This window comes from Triticum dicoccoides, chromosome 4B (assembly GCF_002162155.2).
Source record: "Triticum dicoccoides isolate Atlit2015 ecotype Zavitan chromosome 4B, WEW_v2.0, whole genome shotgun sequence".
Taxonomy (NCBI): Eukaryota; Viridiplantae; Streptophyta; class Magnoliopsida; order Poales; family Poaceae; genus Triticum; species Triticum dicoccoides.
The window spans coordinates 426,118,818-426,124,342 of NC_041387.1; positions in this window are offsets into that span (position 1 = coordinate 426,118,818).

The following is a 5,525-nucleotide window of genomic DNA, read 5'->3' on the forward strand; positions in this document are numbered from 1 at the left end:
TGTCACCGACATAGTGGACCCACGCGCCTTTTCGCTTCGGCCGGCGCCTCCAGGCGCCCCCGGAGGGTTGGGTTCGGCTCGGGTTCGTCGGCTGCTATTTCGGCCCAAACCGGCGAAAAACAAGGACCTAGGGGCGCGACTGGGCCGATTTTTCGCCGCCAACGCTAAAAAGGGCGCCCTGGGGGTGTGTTGGGGGGGCGAGTGGAGATGCTCTAACATTCTTCACTTCGCTTGCGCGTGGCTGCGGTCAAAACTTGCGGGATGTGGCAGATGCAGCGCGACACGGTCGGCGTATGCAGCCGCCTTGTATGTACGGCCGGCGGAGATGCCATCACGGGTGTATTGTATCATGCATGTCCCATCCAAATTTGGTGTTTTGACCCTTTTAATAAAGTTTAGCCGGATCTGACTATGGTCTCAAAAAAATTCGAGATCTTAACCCTTTTGCTACCACCGGAGTGGATGGAGGTAAGGAACTACCTACCGCCGAGGTCCCCGGCGGTAGAATTTGATTGCATCATCACGTCCGTTTAACATGTAAAATACCCTACCGTGAGGATCTGTGACGGTAGGATGTGCAATCCTACCGCCAGAGAGCATGGTGTTAGGCATGCATGCAACTTTTGGCTCTATGTAGTTTAGCTGATGGCAATCCTAGTAGGCTAGTACTATTGCTATACTAGTACTGTATATGTTTACTCGATCAAACTATTGGAAGGGAGCACCCATACATGCATGCACCAGTGAGCACGCATGCATGTAGTTAATTTGGGAGTGCACTTTTCTACTCCTCCTGGTAGCCAGGTGGAATCATGTGATGTGTACTGAGCATGGGCAACTTCCAGTGCGCAGCAAAGCAGACCTACCCCTGCATGGATTCTTGCTTCAAGTAATTAATTATTAGTGCGTAGTACTACACTATAGTGCAAACCATGCCTATCGCCAGGCTCTTTGGCGGGGAACCGGCTCCTCTGACGTGATGAAGCAAAGGTAGAGAAGCTACAGTGCTCCCTTGTGTAAAAGCACGGAGGGAAGTCGGGGCGAAGCAGACACTGTAGCTATGATAATGAAGCTCATTACTGCAGATAATGCAGGTTTAGATCACTGTTCATGCGTCTGTGGAGAAGAAATGTCAGGGGACTGTAGCGCCCCCTGCCTTTCCTTGGCACGTTGGAGGATCTTGCTCCCTTTGACGGTAGGGTGGCACAGTCTACCGCCGAGGGCTTTGACGGTATGGTTTTTTTCATGTTAAATAGACGTAACGACGTAATTAAGCCCTTCCATCAAGACCCGTGGCGGTAGGTAATTATACCCTACCGCCAAGCACTATGGTGGTAGAAAAAAAAGGTCAAGTGCCGAAATTTTTTTAAGATCAGGGTTAGATCAGGGTAAACTTTGTCAAAAGGATCAAAACACCAAATTTGGCCGCATGCCGCTGTATCACTACCATGGACCAAGTGCTCGTACATGAGGAGCCAGAGTAGAATTCTGATTTGAGTTTTGTCTGCTTCATAGAGCATACCCTACGAATACGATCGACTTGTCGTCGTTGTCGAGTAGCTGTGCGATGGAGGGATTTTCGAGTGCATGCGCGCATCACCATTTTAAGCTTTGGGGTGTATCATCATTCCTCATTTCCTCAACCGTTTGATTTTGCGTGATCAGACGAACAATCTGCAAGTGCAACCGCGACGGAAGCTGTGATTCCTAACTCATCATAAAGTACTACTCCCTCTGTTTCTAAATATTTGTTTTTCTACACATTCTAAAAAAACTACAACATACAGATGTATATAGACATATTTTAGAGTGTAGATTCACTCATTTTGCTTCGTATGTAGTCACTTGTTGAAATCTCTAGAAAGAATATTTGAGAACGGAGTGAGTAGATTAGATTGTCACACCATAATGTACTATTACCTTAAAATAGATTATCACCAAGGAGTGTGCAGTAGTATGCCCTGGTGATTGCGGGACATTCATGGACTGGACGTCCTTGTTAGAAGGGAGAGAGGGATTTGGTGGAATAGTTTTTTTTGTATTGCTTGAGCCTCGTGGGCATATCTATAGGAGTATAATCATCTACTTGGAGTACAAGACAAGCCAGAACAAATCCTAGCCTATCTCGTCTTTCCTAATAAACATTATACTCAACATCCCCCCGCAGTCACAACGGTAGCGACCCAGACGGTGAGACTGGTGAAGAATCCGAAGGCAAGCCGACGGACACCCCCCCACAGTCGTAACGGTCGACGCGTCGCGGAGTCGTGGCTGGAGTGGCAACCGACGAGGTTGCTCAAGCAAGGCGATAGCCCTTTGTGCCGTTTGTCGAGGTAGCCGAGAGCGTGGGTGGTGGAGCCGTGGTCGAGGTAGCCGTGCGAAGAATGCCGTGGTCGATGTCGAGTCGGGGTAGCTGGTGTCGAAGAAGTCGCCGTGGAGCCGCGGGCGCAAGGGGGCGCCGAGTTAGTCATGGGCGCAGTGGTGTCGAAGTAAGGTGCGTCGGGAAGAAGATGTTGTTGACGACGCGTCACGGCGGGTTTGCTAAGCTCGGGGACACATTGTGGACGAAGGCACGCATCGGTGTTGCCAACACCGGGCATGCGTAGACGAACGAAGACGAAGTTGACAAAGCGCCGACCAGGCTTGCCAGGCCCACGGACACGTTGTGGATGAAGGCACGCATCGGTGTTGCCAGCACCGGGCATGCGTAGACGAGGGACCTGCACGAGCTGTACGCCATGTTGGAGAAGTCGGAGGGGCCAGCAGAGAAGAACTCGACGACGATTGCGGCGTCTATCGGCGCGGGGCCGATGTCACTAATGGTGGTCGGAGTAGACAAAGTGGTCGGGCTAGATGACGGCGATGCTGGCAACGGGCTGGTGCTTGGACGAAGACAAAGGGGTGGACGAGCGGCGGCGGCGGCTACGGAGGTAGCGGCGGTGGCGGCCAAAGAAGAGCGGTGGCCTGACGACGCGGCGGCTAGGTTAAAAGTGCGGCGGCGGTGCTCGAAGTAGGCGAAGAACCCTGACAACATGATGAAGACCGACGCGGACGGTGGCGTTCCCACGCCAAGGGAGACGGCGCGACGCATACCACGGGAGGTCGACGCGCGGTGACGGCGGAGTGAACCACGGGACGCGGCGCTACGGCCCGAAGGGCCGACGCAACGGCGGCAGGCAGGTCGGGGCGACGACGGTAAAGACCTCGGGGCGGCGGCGGAGACCGCGAGCCACGGCGCGACAGCCCGAAGGGGCGGTGGTGGACCGCGGGCCGCGGCACTACGGCTTGAAGGGGCGACGCAGCGGTGACGTGGGTCGGTGCAGCCGGGAGAAGAACCACGGGGTGGTGGCGCTGCGGCCCGACGGGGCGACGCAGCGGCAGCCCGTTGCTCAATCGGTGGAGGGACGCGCTGAACTCGGGGACGATCTTCACGGGACCTGCGGAGGTGCGCGCAACCGATGGGCCAGGTCGGTCGCACGGCGTAGATGAGGCGGATCGCAGCGGCGGGCGGGTGATCAATCCGATCGCGCGCGAGATCGGGAACGTCGCTCGGTGGAGACGGGGTGGCGGCGGAGTCCGAGATGAAGTCGGCGACGGCGGGCGGCACGGCGGTATGATTGGCCGCCGCATGGCGCAAGGCCGCCGGGTCGGGTGATGCAGAAGTCCCGATCGGAGCAGGGCGGTGACGGCCGGTGCAGGGCGACGGGCGGACCGACGCGTGGACGGCGGCTGGCCCTGACGGGCCGCCTTGGCGCGCGTGGCCGCCGGGTCGGAGGAGAGGCCGGCTGGTCGCGCCGGGGTCGGAGTAGAGGCGCTCGGGGTCGATGACGGCGGTGGGCGACGCAAACCGATCAAGAATAGATCGGAAAACCAAAAAGAAACCGCGCGATCAAGATGACCGGCAGGAGAGAGAAAACCCCAGAGCAAGGCTCGGGGAAAAGACTCTCTAGAGCAGCCGGTCAACATGACCGGCGGACGAACCCTAGGTACGGGCAGCGCGGCCCCCGACGGCGGTCATGGAGGCCGACCGCCCCGGGGGCGGCGTGCAGGTGCGGAAGCGGCGGCGGCTAGGGTTTAGGATCGACTTGCGATAGATACCATGTTAGAAGGGAGAGAGGGATTTGGTGGAATAGGTTTTTTTATTGCTTGAGCCTCGTGGGCATATCTATAAGAGTATAATCATCTACTTGAAGTACAAGACAAGCCAAAACAAATCCTAGCCTATCTCGTCTTTCCTAATAAACATTATACTCAACCGTCCTGACAACTGCGCAGCCTTTAAAGAATTGCATGACACATCATTAGCTCGCTAATGGCCAGTTGGACGAGGGTCCACCACGTAACGATTCGCTAAGGTGACAGGAGGGCGATTGCATGGCGATCGCGGCCCTGTGCTAGGGTTAGGGTTTCGTGTGCGGGGGTGGTGAGAATCCGGTGGTGTTCTGGGTGGTGACGGCGCAACCCAGGATGCCGATCGGCAAGGTTTTTGACTCTCCAACTTCGGCGGTGCTGATGGCGGAGAGGACTTCAGGAAAGACGATGGAAAACCAGGGGAAGATGGCATCTTCATCGACGGCGGCGGCTACCCCAAAGAAGACACTTGCTCCATCGGCGGGAGCGGGGGGATCGACGAACATGAAGAAGAAGGGAGCCCAGGCCATGGCCGCGTCGGCGGTGGCGGCGGAGACGGCCACACCGGTGGCGCGCAGATCGGAGGGAACGGCAAGTAGAGGTGCATCTAAATCCCCGATCGAAAGCAGGACCCCGGATCCCACGTCAAGCCTGTCAGCCAGATTGGGGGGGTATGGTTTTGCTGGATAAGGAAGCAGAAGGTATAGTTTTTAAAGAAGATGAACCAGTAACCAAAGCTCCCAGATGGCTTGCAGTGGGGAAGGTGTGCTCGTCGAGACCCCTGGTGAGAAGTGTTTTGGAGAAGACTCTGCATAGAGCCTGGGGACTACACAAGGAAGCAAAGTTCAGAGGGTTGGGCTCGAATGTGTTCGAGGTGCAGTTTGGATGTGAGGGGGATTGGCGTCATGCGATGAACAATGGTCCGTGGCAGTATGACTTTAATGTTCTGATCTTGAAGGAGTATGAAGGTGACAAGCGACCATCTGAGATGATTTTTGATAAGATAGATGTATGGGTAAGAGTCACTGATCTGCCACCGGATAGGAGGACGGAAGCTTTTGGGAAGCCTCTGGGTAATTGGCTAGGTGAGGTGGTGAGGGTCGATGTGGTCAAAGATGGGCGAGCAAGAGGCAACGACCTGAGAGTCAGGGCAAAAATTTCTGTTTATGAACCGCTAGCCCGAGGATTCTACCTCAAAACGTCACTGGACGACAAGACTCGCACCTGGTTTGACTTCCATTATGAAAAGATACCACACTTCTGTTTTGAGTGTGGAAGATTGGTGCACATAGGAGGAAGATGTGACCCGCCGGTTGACTCATCGCTCCAATGGGGCGAGTGGCTCAGAGCTTCATTGGGAAGAAACAGCAATGCAAAGGAAAGCTCACTTGGAG